The sequence below is a fragment of the Rattus norvegicus genome, chromosome 16 (assembly GCF_021556685.1).
Source record: "Rattus norvegicus strain SHRSP/BbbUtx chromosome 16, alternate assembly SHRSP_T2T, whole genome shotgun sequence".
Taxonomy (NCBI): Eukaryota; Metazoa; Chordata; class Mammalia; order Rodentia; family Muridae; genus Rattus; species Rattus norvegicus.
This window is the reverse complement of record NC_141549.1, coordinates 85,159,896-85,173,575: the sequence shown is the minus strand read 5'-3', so window position 1 is coordinate 85,173,575 and position 13,680 is coordinate 85,159,896. Positions and strand designations below refer to the sequence as shown.

General features: G+C 47.6%; 1 long non-coding RNA gene across 1 annotated transcript in view; it reads right to left on the bottom strand.

The window, feature by feature from the left end:
- Positions 1-13,680, bottom strand: part of LOC103694002 (uncharacterized) — a 74,502-nt gene that overhangs the window by 1,342 nt on the left and 59,480 nt on the right. The window contains exons 3-4 of the long non-coding RNA XR_015640475.1: positions 3,864-4,044; positions 3,484-3,654 (exon numbers count right to left, since the gene is read on the bottom strand). This is a non-coding gene — a long non-coding RNA (uncharacterized LOC103694002). The remainder of the gene's footprint in view (positions 1-3,483; positions 3,655-3,863; positions 4,045-13,680) is intronic.

The window sequence follows — 13,680 nt, the reverse complement described above, 5'->3', positions numbered from 1 at the left end:
ATTTGGTGAAGCCTTAATTTCTGACTCCCTTGAAGAGTCCTGCCTTTAAGTCAGCGCTACAATTTAACCAGCAATAATCTGTCAAGATAAGATAAAGAACCATACCGGAGGAAGTGCTGTGTTTTTGTGTAGCATTCTGTCATTGTTAAAGGCAAGATCCGAGCGTGTCAAAATGTAACCTCCAAAAGTTTCCTAAACTTTGTAGCCAACTTCCTGGTTCATGTTTTTACTCACTCGCTCCTGAGTGTGTTCTCTCCACCAGGGAGAGCAGTTATAATGTGAGTCTCATTGTCTGAGAGCATAATGAGCCTAAGGACCCCAGCAGACTCTATACCTATGTGTGTTTATACTGTATGTATGTATGTATGTATGTATGTATGTATGTATTATGTATGTATACTGTATGTGTGCTCTCAAAGGAGCTGCATACACAGAAAGACCTGTGTTTCAATGCTGGAGGTAATCTGTGTCTGAGCATGTGAGCCTGTGGGTGCCTGCGTATACATACATGTGTGTTCCTGTGCACACGCATATGTGTGTGTTTCGTGTCAAACCTGCAACAGAGAAGGGGGTTCTGATGAACTGTCTGACACCCACTGTGCAGTACCAACAATTAGCAGTTCTCAGAGTCTTACTCATTCCATACCTCACCACCAGCAAAGCCCGAACGTGTAAAGTTGTATGTAAACATTCAAGAATGAATTTTCAAAGAAGGATTCTTTTTTAAAAGTAGGATTATGTGAAAATTAAGCTAAGTCATTAACACCATAAAAGACCTAATTATAGACCAGCTTATTTCTCAATTAACTGTTACAGAGTCGATATAGGTTCTGTTTTTCAATTTGCCTTATACCTTATGTTTGACTCGCACAACTGTGGTTTCAAATGTTTTTCCTGGCTTTTGACTTTCAGGTCTCTCTCACCACCCTTCACTTTTCCTCAGTCCCTGTGATTTATTCCTGGGGCAGCCACTACCTGCCCATCAGTCTTCTATCTGCAAGGTGAGGTGCCCACAGTTTGCCCACTGTTATACCCAGCTGGTCTGGCCATCTCCTCTGCGTTTTCTTTGGGCTGTAACTAGATCTGGGGACTAGCCAGATTCTGTTTGGGGTGGACTTTCTAATGGTCCTAAGACACCCATTCCCCTTTTTGTACTACAGGAGTCCTGATGCTCAGTATTTCAAGAGACATATGAATACATTCTGGGTTTCATCAAGGCCAGACCCTGAGGCCAACACCCTCTCTCCTCCACTTACCAGCTGGACACATCTCTTCGAAGAAAATGTTCCTGATATTTTAAGTCTGGTTACGAGTTGTGCAGTTTATATTGGGGAGGCGGGATAAGTGCCCAATCCCCTCTTTTTATTTACTAGTTGTTAAGATAATGAATCATTCATTAGCATCTTCACTGGCACCAATTATTTTTCAGTTTAATTAAGAACTCATGGGCTTAAGCAGATGCATTGAGTTGCAATTGCTGCTGTTATACTCTGATGATCAAATTGTCTGCTCCTGGCCATCAGAAGCTTGCCCATGTCTGTCTGTCACCCTGGAGGTGGGACAGACATACCGCTACTATGGTTGTCTACCTCCAGCCTCAAAGAACTACATCTCCAAGAAATCTGGCTCGGTTTAGTTGAGTCGTGTCTGATACTGCAGTCTGGCCCAGGTGCCCACCATGCCTACATGCAGATACGTATATCTGTAGTTACCTTCCTGTATGAAGACTCCAATAGAAAGCTCACACAAGGTGGCATCTACCTCTTGTCACCAAATGGGCTGTAGGAATGCTGATTCCAGCATCTAAAGAGTAAGTTCCTCCAAATCAACGCAACGGAAGCTTCAGTCAGTTGGATGCGTTGCCAACAGAGTAAAGCGGTTTCATCTAGCTTGGTACTTCTGTGACTAACTTAAGGTCACAGGATTTTAACGAGCCAGATGCTATGTCCAAGTGCTAGCTTCTGACGTTTGGATGCCCAAAGCCTTATGGATCTAAGGCAACCTTCCCATAGTGTTCTGCTACACCTACATCCTTGGCTCATGGGAGATGACCCCATGGGTGACCTCAGAGTGAGGAAAATTCATTGGGAAGAAACTCCCAGGGTGGATGCTGTCTACAGGAAGGCTCTCGTGGACGCTCAGCGGCTGCTTCTGAATGATGCCTGCCAGGTCGTGGGCTTATCAATGGGATAGGGATAAGAGACTGGCAGACACAGGCTGGCCATGTCGGCCAGAAAGGCGACTGGCTAGGTAGGCCATGCCAGCTCTACAGACTACCTTGCTATGAAACCTTATGAACATGTAGTCTCGGTTCTCCAAGCAACCTTCGGACCTACCTTCTGTTCTCCCCCACCCCTCAGATGCTCCATAGCTTCGTTCCCCAGACAGCAGATTCCTAAACAGCCCACCTTCACACTGTTCAGCCTCCCTCACAAAGCCCACATCCCACATCTCTGCACATCCATCCTGTCCAGGACCCCTCACAACAATGACCACCACCCCATCATACTCCCTGAGGCTCCTCCCCATAGCTGGAGTGGGGTGGGGGTGCTGTATCCTATACTGGGTATTTGTGGGCACTTAATTTCTGCTGTAGGTCACGATACCACCCACTGTGCAGACGGCTAAGTTTGCATCAGGATGTGATGCCCTCTCCGCTGTGGAGACAGTAGAGTTACCCAACTATGCCACACACCCAAGGGACTCTCCTCTGGCTCCTGGATGGCAGTCACCTGGGCTTTGCTCAGCATGAGTGGCCATGTCCTCGCTTGACAGTGCACAACTCTAAGTAGAAAAGGAAACCTGGCCAGTCATCCCTGGATTTCTGCTGTTAACAGCTCTGTAGATAATTTCATGGTGCCACATTTACAAGGCGCCTTTGCTCCTCAGAGGAGACAGAGTTGTGGTGATACTGCTGGGGGAGGGGCAGAGATGTGAGAAAGCCACCTGTACTGGCTGGTTCTGTGTGTCAACTTGACACAAGCTGGAGTTATCACAGAGAAAGGAGCCTCCCTTGAGGAAATGCCTCTGTGAGATCCAGCTGTAAGGCATTTTCTCAATTAGTGTTCAAGGGGAGAGGACCCAGCCCATTGTGGATGGTGCCATCCCTGGGCTGGTGGTCCTGGGTTCTATAAGAGAGCAAGCTGAGCAAGCCAGGGGGAGCAAGCCAGTAAGTAACATCCCTCCACGGCCTCTGCATCAGCTCCTGCTTCCTGACCTGCTTGAGTTCCAGCCCTGACTTCCTTTGGTGATGAACAGCAACGTGAAAGTGTAAGCTGGATAAACCCTTTTCTCCCCAACTTGCTTCTTGCTCATGATGTTTGTGCAGGAATAGAAACCCTGACTAAGACACCACCGAAATTACTGTTGTTGCTCTGGGTGATAATAGGGCATCAATTAAGTCGAAGTGTGGGGCGAAGGACTTCTGCGGGCTGAGGATCAGACCAGCTGGGCATAACAGTGGGCAAACCGTGGGCATCTCACCTTGCAGATAGATGACTGAGGAAGGGGAACCTATCCCTCTGCAGACCCCACTCGTCCTCACATGGAAGGAGGCTCCCCTAGGCTTCTGTCCACCATGCTGCATTAGCAGAGGATGGAAACACAGACGCCAGTAAAAGTGATTCAGACCTTCAGACACAGGGGTGAAGAAAGCTGGGCAAGGAAACCAGAGAGCAGTCATCATCTGACCTGTGGATGGCCTTGCCAAGGGACAAAAGGGATAGAGGTAAACCCAAGCAGACATCACACCTCGCTGTGCCCTACCACACTCCTCACCTCCCCTGCCTAGGCAGTGAGCTGCTGAGTGTCAGGGCTGCACCCTCCCAAGCCAGCCTCACCCTCCCACTAGAAGAGTCAGTGACCTTCAATCAGTTGCTGTGACGCTTGCTCCGAGCCTGGAATCAATCCCTCTGGTTCAGCAACAGAATCAAGCACCAACGAGGTTAACGGACATGTGTCCTGCTGTGGTCCTGTGTGCCCAGATCCTGTCAGGCTGTGTGGCTCCTCCAGCACACTGTCTGTCTCCTTCGAAGAGCTGGCTATCTAGCAAGATGACAAGGACCAGGGGACACGATAAGACTCGTGGCTTGTTCACTCTGCGTGTAAATTAATAAACAGTCCCTGAACTAAAATGACTTGAAGGTGTTATATCTCTGAGGAGATGTCTCTGGAAGCAGAGGTCAGAGGTTATGTGCCTAGTGTCTAACGAGTAAGAGATTTTTCATTTGTTCCTGCTTGCTGCTCTAAAGCACCACCTGGTTGAGGAGAAGAGTCTCCTCAGGTGAAGGAAGAATGAGCCCCCAGAAGCCCTGTCACAGTGGAGCGGCATGCTGAGTGCCAGCTGGGGCTGAGGCAGGCCCAGGAGTCCCTGCTGGGCACAGGAATTTGGGGAGCCTCTTTCCTTATTTTCTGCAGCCCCGAGGGCACATTTGATACAGACGCAAGAGAAAGTCGAGGAAGCAGCACCAGTTTATGCTCAGGCAATGTTAGAGGGAACTGCGGGTGAAGGAGCATCTTCAACGTAAGTCGACCAATGTGCGCAGTTCTCCTCGAAGTCAGCGGATTCACTGGGTCAGCCACGCAAACCAGTGCCCAATTGGCTTTCCATGAAACGAGGAGAAAGACAGCTTCCCAGTGGGACAGACGATTTCTTTAAGAGGTAAGAAGGAGCTGGAGAGACAGCTCAAGGAAAGAGTGGTCCTTGCTGCTCTTCCAGACGACCTGAGCTCTCTTCACAGCACACCCTGCCCAGCAGCTCACAACTGTTGGTGACTCTGACTCCAGCACTGGGGAATACATAGCCTCTGGCCTCTGGAGGCGCCCACAATCGCATGCACACACCCACATGCAGAAGACCCTTACTGACGTGCAACTAGAAATAAAACTAAAATAAATAAATCTACAAAAAGGATCAAGAGGGTTTTCTGTGTCACCATTTGGAACCGGGGCTTCCCCAGGTCGTTTCACAGGCCAGTTGTGAGTGTGCAAACTGCTACTATGAGAGTCACAATCTCAGAACAAATATTGTGCTTCCTTGACACATGGAAAGCCTACTGCTGACAGGGGGGATAGAAGAACCATAGTAACATTATGTGACAAGATTCTGAGTCAATCACAACAAGGAATGAGCCTCGAAAGGCTCTCCAAGTACCAGGGCACAGTGGTCAGAAGACAGTGTTCAGGAAAGAGCTCAACCCAGAGATTGTCAGGGGTTCTTCGAAACCTTCTTCCCACATTAATGCCGCAGGTTCAGGGCAACTGGATCTGGATTGTGACACAGCCACACACAGTGAACTTGACAGCCGGCCAGATTTCTGTTTTCAATCAGTTTAGGGTTACTATAATCTCATTATAATGCTTGAAAGACGACTAGTAATAGAATCTCATGGAGCCGCTCTGCTCCTCCAGGCTGCGGCTTCCCCTGATTACCTGGTGGGCCAGATCGGCTTTCAGCCACTGCTCTTGTGAGAATAATCATGTGTTCAGTGCACGGTTCTCCTTGCAGCCAGTGGATTCAACGGGTCAACCACCAAATTAACCCTTGAGCCCCTTCCCTGGGAACATCACACTTATTTTAAAGAGCCACCTGCTTCTCTGACGCTGGGCTGTGTGGTGGGGGAGCTCCAGTTCCCAGAGCCAAAGCTTTTCCAGGGCCATTCTGTATCTTCTGGGGTACAAAGCTGGGTTCTCATAACATAAAGTTCATTAGCACCAAGCACCATTTAATGTTCTGCAAGGGCCGGGGAGCACCAGGCTGGGTGACTTATTGACTGAGTTTGGGGATGGGGAGGTTGGGGCACACTTCTATTCCGAAAAGTTCCCGAGACATCAGATACTCTTTGCAACTCTGTTGCATTTGATTTTCTCCAAGAGACCCAACTTCGCAACTCTGTTGCATTTGATCTTGTCCAAGAGATCCAACTTCGAGCACTAAACGCTCTCAGACTTTAAGGGTGGAAGAACAGCCCCTCAGGGTTCCTCACGATGGGGTAGGCAGCTGTAGAAAGAATACAATATTGAAGATGGGAGTCGGGCAACCATCTGCTTCTTATTGGGGAAGGGGATTCCAGAGTGCGCCTGCACATCTCAGTGCTCTCATCACTGGAAAGTGGGGAGCACGGGGTTTGAGAGGTCTAGTTGACTGAGTGACAGAGGTCAGCAGCACCTGTGTACTGCAGGAACCAGGATGCTGACTGCAGGTATTTTGTGACTAGCAAGGAAGGGTCCTGAGGCTGCTGTCCTCACAAGGGCATAAGGTTCTAGGATACAGTCAACAAGCTTGGCCTTGGTGCAAGATGGTTTTGTTTTCTCCCAAGACTGCAAGAAAGCTGTGTGAAGAACATAAGTGAGACAAGGGTGTTGGTATGAGGGAGTGTGCTGGCTGCCTCCAGAGACCTGCCTGTGCTTGGGATCTCAGAAGCCAAGGAAGAGTGCAATACCTACCCACCCATCCCACTCTAACTCAGAATAGGCCCAGACAGAAGGCCCAGGGCCTTTTGTTCATCCAGCCAGGATATCTCACAGCACCTGGTGAGTTGAGAATTCTACTTGATAAGCCAGGCAACCCAAACACAGACAGGCCTAGCTCTTTCTCTGTTCAGTACTGGACCCCAGTGCTCTGTGCTGTATCCACACAGGATGTCCAACCCTAGGAACTATACAAGCGCAGGGAACAATAACCTGCATGTCTGCCTCTGAGACCCCAGGCCACCGCCAGTGGGAGGTCGGTGCAGAAACAATCCTATGCTTAGAAAATATCTATCACTGATGGGATGTCTGCACACACACACACACACCCTAAAAGGTCTGGGATGAGGTCTCATGTGTAGGGGTCATCCTGATGGAGTTCATGTCATTATAAGAAGAGACAACACAGAGTTTGCCACTTGTCTTTCTGTCTCTCTGGCACTCTCTCTGCCACACGGAGACACAATAAGATAGCTCTTTCAGCTAGAAAGAAAGTCCTTAGCAGGAGCGCATTGGGCTGAAGCCCTGGTTACAGACTTCCAAGGTGGGGATCTGTAGAATAAATGCCTGTGTTTTGAGCCCTCAGTCCCAAGCTGACTACGGCAACTGGCTTTGCATGGCTATAGCAGGGTGAATCCAGACACGATGTCACAGTCAGGATCAGACGCTGATCTGGAAGGAGGAACGTTGTGCTGCCTTGGGACAGAGTGACCACCTTGTCAACTTCACCCAGAGAAGACAGAGGAGAGCAGACATACTGTGGCTGTACCTAGTCCCTGCAGTGGAATATTAATTGGGAAGATGAGACGTGGGTGAGCATGTGCCAAAGCGAGGTTATTAATAAGACAATGCCCCACAGCTGTGTGGCACTTTTCAGCCGAGATGAGATTTACAAAATCAAACAAATATATGTGACAGCCACCTGCACTTTAAGATGAAGATGAGATCAGCGTGGGGGAGGGGCTTTCACAAGGTTACCAACAAGGTAATGGAAGAGCTGGAAATACCTCTTACGTGCCTGATGCTCTCTCCTCACCCCACACGGCCTGGCCATCACACTCTGGTACTGAGGCAAGAAAATGCCAAGTCCAGCACTTTGCCCTAAGTGTCATTGGTCCTTGAATTCCTTGGAACATTGTCCAAAAGTTTGTCTTTCTAGGCAATGTCCATTCCTATGTCCACCAAGAACAGACTGAAAACTGGATGTTCAGAGTCATCTCAGCCTCTGGCAGGAGGAGTTGGTACTGGTGACCTCCGGCCAGGCAGGCAGCAGATTTTTACCCTCAGGAATCTCCTCCCTGCTGTAGTAACTGAGAAGCTTTATGGCAAATGCCAGACCTAAAGAAGAGAGAGGCCGGTTGAAAACTCAGCTTTCCAGAATGCTGAGGTCCCAACTCTGTCACTCTAAAACAGTGCAACCCAGACCATAGCAGTCTTATTTGGAAATGGGTTTATGGTAGATGTGGAATAAGGGTTCTAGTCCAAGATGGTATTTTATAAGAAGAAACAGACAAAAAGAAAATGCTATGCAATGACACAAGCTGGGTGGAATGCTGTAGCTACAGATTCCCAAGAGCCACCATGGTCTCTATGGGAAGTCAAGGGACTCCAAGAGTTGCCAAAGACCACCAAGGGACTCCAAGAGACACCATAGGTTTCTTAAGGACACTAATGTCACCAAGGGGATGACAAAGGTCTTCAATGGACACAAATGTCATCAAGGGACACCACTAGCGACCAGTGGATACCACCAGAGTGTCAAAAGTTGGCAAAGGATACCAAGAGTCACTAACATATGCTAATGGTCACCAAAGGACCAAAGGGCTACCAGGGTATGTCAAGAGCCACCTAGATATGCAGGGGACCACTAAGGTATCCCCACCTTTGAACCATCTGGAGTGATAGCATCCTTGTGAGAGGAGAATCAGAGACGTCTAACATGGCAGGAAGGGAGAAGGCTTGGCTGCCTTCTCTGGGGTTCTGTGTGTTCCCAGATAAGCTTGATGGGGCATAAAGTCAAACTCAGAAGATGAAGTATATGTGTTTCCGAGCACCCTGTGGAGTTGCATTTCCACCCTCACGTGGTCAATTCCATGATGCCCACAGTCACAAGATGTACAAATCTCTCCAAACTCATGTCATCCCTGCTCCAGGAAGCTTTGGCCTGTCATTTACTAATGCTGGCATGGTCTAATGTAACTCAGCATGACCTGGGTCTACCAAGCCTACTCCACAGAAACATAGTCCGTTTCTCCTCTCAGCTTCCATGCCTAGTGTGCGCCCCTGCTGTGCTCTGTGCTGGTGTGTTACCTGCAGCGCTGTGTCCTCTCCAAGGAGCTCTCTCCTGTGTTACACAAATAGCACCGTGAATGAATAAATAGAGAAACATTGCTGTGAGGATCAGTCTTCACTGTCAGTTTGACTGGGTTTGCGATTACCCAGGAGACAGTCCTCCGAGGAGGGGAAGAACTCTTTGTGAAGGTGGGTAGTGCCATCCCGTGGACTGCTGCCGTCTTGGACTGAGCACAAAGGAACAAGGAGGAACCCAGATTGGCACTAAGCAGTCATCTCTCTCTGCTTCTTGATGCAATGTGACCAGCTGTCTCTGTCACCATGACTGCCCCAGCAAAATGAACTGTCATCGCAAGCCAAGTAAATCTTTCCAACCAGCAAGGTGGCACAAGCCTTTAATCCCAGCACTTAAGATGCAGAAACATGTGGATCTCTGTGAGTTCAAGGTCAGCTTGGTTTACAAATCGAGTTCTAGGACAGCCGTGGGCTGTTACATAGAGAAACCCTGTCTTGAAAGACAAACAACCCCCAAAACAAAACAAAACAAAACATGCTTTTGTCAGGCATATTTCATGGTAACTAGAAAAGTCACAGTCTAATTGCTGAGAGATTTAGCCATAAAGGTGAGTTTGGAATCAAGGAAGGTTTCAGCCATTGGGAAAGCCACTAGTCTCTCCTGAACCTAGGGTCTTCAGATATGGCTGTGTATCAGCCTTACCTACAGACTTTAAAAACTCTGACTATGAGGTCCCATCTCAGGCCAGTTGGATCAGAATCTCTAATGGGACTTTTTCCATCTCACACAAAAGAACATTCCCAGGGCATCTAACTTGCCCCCCAGATAGAGGACAATGACACCGTCTTTTGAGGACAAATTAACCCAAAGGAGGAAGCAGGAGATGCTCCTGTCTGTGGCCAGTTAGGAACTCATCCCCATCCCCTAGAATCAAACACTGAGGGTTTGCTGGCTTGAGGGTTCTCCCTAGGGATAGGGTACTTTTCCCAAAGTAGACCTTCAGTAGGGGAGCATCATGGTAGACATCTCAGTTACAAGCTGTGTCAGACTGAACTTGTTCATGAGGTGCCATCTGCAGACAGTTGTCACACTTTGGGAATTGCTGGCCCTGGGGACCTAGGGCTGAATACACATTCACCTGAGGCTCCCAAGACACTCAATGCTTAACTCAAAACTGTGTGAGATGTATAGCACACTGATCTCTCAGGGTTTGTTGCGGTAACCATATGATGTGGTAAGCAGTTCCGTCTTCCCAGACACCAAGGTCAGGGAATCAACTTGACTCTAGAGAAGTATCCAGGCTCAGCTACTAGGGTCCTTGGTGCCAGGAATGGATCTGGTGTCACTGCCTTGGTCTCCTGGGTGGTGTCTGAAGTGAACTCCAAGAATTCAGGACGAGGAGTGAAGGAAGTAGTATTTTCCAGAAGAGACAGCATCACACTGCCCAAGCAGGTAAATTATGGGTTGCTGCTGACAGTGAAGCAGCCTTCTCTTGACAAAGGGTGTGTCACAGGACTCACCGAAGTTGCTTTAAGCTGCTGTCTCCAAGTGGAGCTAATCACTTGTTTAGTGATAGTTAATGCTTCCGTAGAAAGGCTAAGAAGAGACTTAGAGCTGAAGTGTAAGCTCCACTGTCAGTGGAGAATCAATCAAAAAAGGAAAAACACAAATAGAAGTGGCCAGCTAGTCAACTGGAAAATGGGATTTCATTTACATAAAACTCACAAGCATGACTGTACATGAAGGCAAGGAATGTCTACTGAGACAAAGAACTCAGCACTTTTTTAAGAATATGACTACTGGTGGCCAGCTTTTCTCTCATAAGCAGGAGAAATTGCTCTAAGGTTTAGGGACCTTCTGGCCAGTCTTTCAACAGGACACCTCTCTGGGCTTACCTTGAGCAAGTCAGCCAGAGAATGGGTCTCTTGCAGAATGAGCTGCCTGGAACATCTATTAATATTGGGTATTTCCCATGGTAACTAATGTCTAAGATGGTTGATTTCTAGGCACCGGGATGGGAGGAACATTTTCCAAAGTTGTAGTTAGTCTATGAAATCTCTCAACCCTATTTACAAACTGTACATTGTTTCTTGTGCTGGGGGTGCTTGAGTTTCTCAGTGGAAATTGTCATCCTGTTACTCTACCATCTTTGTTTCTGCTTTGTTGCTACATCCATGTGTCCTTAGTTACTGACCCGTCTTGACAAACCGAGTTTCATGACTGCGTTGTCTGCTTGATGCTGCTGTTCCGAGCCACAGCCACTGAGGTCTTTACTCTGAGCATCATTATGCTTCTGTTTCCATTTGTTCATATCCATTTGCCTATTCAGTCATTGATAGCTTTTCTCAGCACCAGTAGAAGGAAATTTAAAATGAGAGCATGAGTGTGTAGTTTTTTAAAATCTGTCTGACAACCTCTTGAATTTAACTGAGAAATTTATCCTGTTTACATTTAGTGAATAACTGATGGGTCTAAACTTCTTCCCTGTCTTACCCTCTGGTTATTATTTGTTACACTGTATCTTTGTATAGTTTGAGCTTGTTGTCATTTATTTCTGTTTTCTTTATTCACTTTGCATTTCCTCATTTTTCCCCTGGTAACTGGTGGCTACTCACACTAGTAACACAGGCATTTAATCATGAAATGAAACCAAAGAGCTGGGTTCTCTTCTGCCTGGATGTTCCCTGATACAAAGTAGCAGCCTGCACCTCTGGTGGCCTCCCCTTTAACTCCCAGTCAAGAGAAGCTTTTTCAGCATTCCCAGCTCAGAGGACTGCTTAAACCTCCCATTCGCATGTGCTCTATTCCTCTTAAAGCACCACAGTCAGACTCTCATTGCAAATTTTCAATTTCATTGTTTTTTAATTTGCAATGAATCCGTCCCAAAGCTTACTGATATCTATATTTCTTCTTTGGCTTTACCGTTTGCATTGGCAACAGGAGGAAGACTGACACTCATTCTCTAAGTAGCAGTGTGGGTGCTATTTTATTACTAATGAAGGTGAGATGAAACACTTGGATCTGGCCAATGGGGGGCATTGTGAGAAGAGTAGCTGGAGTCTGTCCAGCTCACTGTATCTCAGGGGTATCCTTCATCCAAAGGTCTATGTCGGCATCTCTGTTGGCCTTGCCCTAGCCTCACGCTAGACCAGGTTTTGTTACCAGTATTTTTATCCTTATTCCTTGGGACAAATTTCTTAAGGCAGTGTCCATCAGCTAAATATGTTTTTAATTCCAGGTTACCTGACATGTCAGACTTGGGCTGAGGGTGGGATGTAATGTCTAGTATCTTCCCTGAGCTGAAGAAGCCAAAGAAGAAATATGTCCTAGAGACCTAGAGACTAACCCAGGAAGTCCTGGGACAGAAGAATAACACCTTGTAATTGTTCTAGCATAGCTATGGTAGCCATGAGTCAGGAATAGCAAACATCCTAACCTTAGCACCGTTCCTGTTCTACTTGTCAGACTGGGGAGGCAAAATTCAGTTTCCTGCCTTCACCCCTCAGGTTCCCGATGTTTCAGTTTCCTGGGTGACCAAGAGCCTCTCATTTTTGTCTAAGAGGATAACTTGGAGGTAAATGTCAATAAAAGAGGCTGCCATCCAGATGTGAACATGCAGAAGAATGCCATGCAGATGTTGCTTCTCGGGAAACATAATAGAAAACCCAGTAGAAAAGGAACATCAAGTGTCTTTGAAATCACTCATTCCCTTTTGTCAGTTTCTCAGGAGGGTCATCTTTCATATTCTCTGTGTGTCTTTAGTAACTGCCAGTGAGTGGACTAGGGTGGGGAGAAGAAGAGTGGGGCAAGATATGGTGGACCTCTGGGAAAGAGGTCCCCAGACTTCTCTTCATCTCCCAAGAGTTCCAAGTAGACTGAGTGCCCCAATTCTCCTAGCACATTATGTATTAACCAAGCATTTGTGAGTAAAGCTGGAACCTGGATGAGAGAATCTTCGTAGGGTTCAGAGCCCACACCATCTGAAGGTGCTGCCATCAAAATCCCAGCATCTCTTCCCTCATCTGGGCTGTGTCCCAGCTCTTCCCTGAGCCACATTGGGCAATGAGACCCCATGCATCAGGATATGTGTAGCTAGCACCAGGTACCTCACTATTTGCATCCAGGATTGTGCCTAGAGAGCATCACATCCAGGTCAAAAGTCAATGTCATCTTCTCTCCCACATCCCAGGATGGGTGGGGAAAATCACAGCTCTACGTCCTGAAACGCTGGTATCTAGTGGAAGCTGCTCTCGTCTCCAAGGTCTTTCTTGGGACAAGTTCATTCCTTTGGTCCTTCCAAGACCTGCGAGATATTCTAGAAAAGCTGAGCCTCTCAGCTCATCCACACTCACGTTCACTTTGCCCTAGTTATCCCTCATGTGGCCAGGCTGGGCATGGAGTTCAGGCGGTAACATGCGGACCTGACATGTACAAAGGCCTTGGGCTCCAGCCTAGCATAATGAAGCAATCCCAGAATAACAGAGTGTGCATGCAAACCCAGCACTCAGGAAGTGGACACGGAAGGATCAGGAATTTCTGGAGGTCGCATTTGGCAACATTTGGGACCAGCCGGGTTATGTCAGATGCTGTTTCCAAAAAAAAAAAGGGGGGGGGAGGATTTTACTTTTTCTTTGTTTCATTTTGTTTCTTTGGATCCACAATGTCAAGCAATCACAAAACAAGCGTGAGAATAGAGAACACAAGCAAGGGGCAGTGTCCTGGCTAACTTTATGTCAACTTGACAGAAGCTAGAATCATCTGAAAGGAGGGAACCTCAACTGAGAAAACGCCTCCATAAGATCCAACTGAAGGGCATTTTCTTAGTTAGTAACTGATGGGGGAAGGACCAACCCACTGTGGGTGGTGTCATCCCTAGGCTTGAGGACCTGAGCGGTCTGAGCAAG